Here is a 3,787-nt window from a genome sequence, read left to right on the forward strand (position 1 = left end):
AAATTAAGGCAGAAATAAATAAGTTCTTTAAAACCAATGAGAACACAGACAAAATGTACCAGAATCTCTGGGACACAGCTAAAGCAGTGTGTAGAGTAAAATTTACAGCACTAAATGCCCACAAAAGAAAGCAGGAAAGATCTAAAATTGACACCCTAACATCACAATTAAAAGAACTAGAGAAGCAAGAGCAAACAAATTCAAAAGCTAGCAGAAGACAAGAAATATCTAAGATCAGAGCAGAAATGAAGGAGATAGAGACACAAAAAACCCTTCAAAAAAATCAATGAACCCAGGTGCTGGTTTTTTGAAAAGATCAACAAAATAGATAGACCACAAGTCAAACTAATAAAAAAGAAAAGAGAGAAGAATCAAAGAGACACACTAAAAAATGATAAAGAGGATATCACCACTGATCCCACAGAAACACAAATTATTATCAGAGAATACCATAAACACCTCTAAGCATCTACACTAGAAAATTTAAAAGAAATGGATAAATTCCTGGACACATATACCCTACCAAGACTAAACCAGAAAGAAGTCAAATTCCTGAACAGACCACTAAAAAATTCTGACATTGAAGAAGTTAATTAATACCCTACCAATCAAAAAAGCCCAGTACCAGATGGATTCACAGCTGAATTCTACCAGCAGTACAAAGAGGCACTGGTACCATTCCTCCTGAAACTATTCTAACCCACAGAAAAACAAGAACTCTTCCCTAACTCATTTTATGAGGCCACCATCATTCTGATACCAAAATCTGACAGAGACACAAAAAACAAAGAAAAGTTCAGGCCAATATCCCTGATGAACATCAATGCGAAATCCTCAATAAAATACTGGCAAACCATATCCAGCAGCACATCAAAAAGCTTATCCACCATGATCAAGTCAGCTTCATCCCTCGGATGCAAGGCTGGTTCAGCATACACAAATCAATAAATGTAATCCATCACATAAACAGAACGAATTACAAAAACCACCTGATTATCTCAATAGATGCAGAAAAGGCCTTCAATTAAATTTAACACTTCTTCATGCTAAAAACTCTCAATAAACAAGGTATTGATGGAACATATCTCAAAATAATAAGAGTTATTTATAACAAACCCACAGCCAATATCATACTGAATGGACAAAAACTGGAAGCATTCCCTTTGAAAACCAGCACAACACAAGGATGCCCTCCCTCAACACTCCTATTCAACATAGTATTGGAAATTCTGGCCAAAGCAAACAGGCAAGAGGAAGAAATAAAGAGTATTCAAATAGAGAGGAAGTCAAATTGTCTGTGTTTACAGATGACGTGATTGTACATTTTGAAAACCCCATCATCTCAGCCCAAAATCTCCTTAAGCTGATAAGTAATTTCAGTGGTGTCAGGATACAAAAATCAATGTGCAAAAATTACAAGCCTTCCTATACACCAGTAATAGACAAACAGACAGCCAAATCATAAGTGAACTCCCATTCACAATCGCGGCAAAGAGAATAAAATACCTAGGAATACAACTTACAAGGGATGTGAAGGACCTCTCAAGTATAACTATAAACCACCTCTCAAGGAAATAAGAGAGGACACAAACAAATGGAAAAGCATTCCAAGCTCATGGATAGGAAGAATCAATATCATAAAAAACGACCATGCTGTCCAAAGTAATTTATAGATTCAATGCTATCCCTATCAAGCTACCATTGACTTTCTTCACAGAATTAGAAGAAATTACTTTAAAGTTCATATGGAACCAAAAAAGAGCCCACATAGCCAATACAATCCTAAGCAAAAAGAACAAAGCTGGAGGCATCACGCTACCTGACTTCAAACTATACTACAAGGTTATGGTAACCAAAACAGCATAGTACTGGTACCAAAACAGATATATAGAACAATGGAACAGAACAGATACCTCAGAAATAATAACACACAACTAAAAGCATCTGATCTTTGACAAACATGACAAAAACAAGCAATGGGGAAATGATTCCCTGTTTAATAAATGGTGCTAGGAAAACTGGATAGCCATATGCAGGAAACTGAAACTGGACAACTTCTTTACACCTTATACAAAAATTAACTCAAGATGGATTAAAGATTTGAATGTAAGAACTAAAACCATAAAAACCCTAGAAGAAAATCTAGGCAATAACATTCAGGGCACAGGCATGGGCAAAGACTTCATAACTGAAACACCAAAAGCAATGTTAACAAAATCCAAAATTGACAAATAGGATCTAATTAAGTTAAAGGGCTTCTGCACAGCTAAAGAAACTATCATCAGAGTGAACAGACAACCTACAGAATGGGAGAAAATTTTTGCAATCTATCCATCTGACAAAGGGCTAATAGCCAGAATCTACAAAGAACTTAAACAAATTTACAAGAAAATAACAAACAACCCCATTCAAAAAGTGGGCAAAGGATATGAGCTGTCACTTCTCAAAAGAACACATTTATACAGCCAACAAACATGAAAAAAAGCTCATCATCACTGGTCATTAGAGAAATGCATATCAAAACCACAATGAGATCATTAAAAAGTCAAGGAACAACAGATGCTGGAGAGGATGTGGAGAAATAGGAACACTTTTACACTGTTGGTGGGAGTGTAAATTAGTTCACCATTGTGGAAGACAGTGTGCCAATTCCTCAAGGATCTAGAATCAGAAATACCATTTGACCCAGAAATCCGATTACTGAGTATATACCCAAAGGATTATAAATCATTCTACTGTAAAGACACATGCACACATATGTTATTGCGGCACTATTTACAATAGCAAAGACCTGGAACCAACCCAAATTCCCATCAATGATAGACTGGATAAAGAAAATGTGGCACATATGCACCATGGAATACTATACAGCCATAAAAGAGCATGAGTTCATGTCCTTTGCAGGGACATGGATAAAGCTGGAACCCATCATTCTTGGCAAACTAACACAAGAACAGAAAACCAAACATCGCATGTTCTCACTCATAAGTTGGAGTTGAACAACGAGAACACATGGACACATGGAAGGGAATATCACACACTGGGGCCTGTTGGGGGTTTGTGGGGTGGGGCACTAGGGGAGGGATAGCATTAGGAGAAATACCTAATGTAGACGATGGGTTGATGGATGCAGCAAAGCACCGTGGTACGTGTATACCTACCTAACAGACCCACATGTCCTGCACATGAAGAAAGAAAGAAAGAAAGAAAGAGAGAGAGAGAGAGAGAGAAAGAGAGAAAGAGAGAAAGAGAGAGAGAGAGGGAGGGAGGGAGGAAGGAAGGAAGGAAGGAAGGAAGGAAGGAAGGAAGGAAGGAAGGAAGAGAGGGAGGGAGGGAGGGAGGGAGGGAGGGAGGGAGAGAAAAGAAGAGAAAGGAAGAAAGAAAAGAACACAGCATTGCTTGTGGGATATCCTTGCCAAAAATACATAACCTGAATCTAATCATGAGACTCATCAGACCAATATCCCATATTGAGGGGGAATCTATGAAATAACTCTTGCATAACCTTCAAAACATGTAAAGGTCATGAAAGTCAAAGAAAAATTGAAGAACTGTTCCACATGACGGAGACTAAAAGGATATGACAAGCAAATGCAAAGTGCAACTCTGAACCAGAGTCTTTTGCTCTGAAAGGTATTTTGGAACAACTGACAAAACTTGAATAAAGTTTGAGAATTACATAGTGGTTGAATATTAATGCAATTTTCTGATTTTGATGGTTGTATTGTGGTTATGTGCCCTTGTATGTAGAAAATATATCCTAAAGTATCCATGGGTGATGAAGCAG

Source organism: Mandrillus leucophaeus, unplaced genomic scaffold (assembly GCF_000951045.1).
Source record: "Mandrillus leucophaeus isolate KB7577 unplaced genomic scaffold, Mleu.le_1.0 Scaffold804, whole genome shotgun sequence".
Lineage (NCBI taxonomy): Eukaryota > Metazoa > Chordata > Mammalia > Primates > Cercopithecidae > Mandrillus > Mandrillus leucophaeus.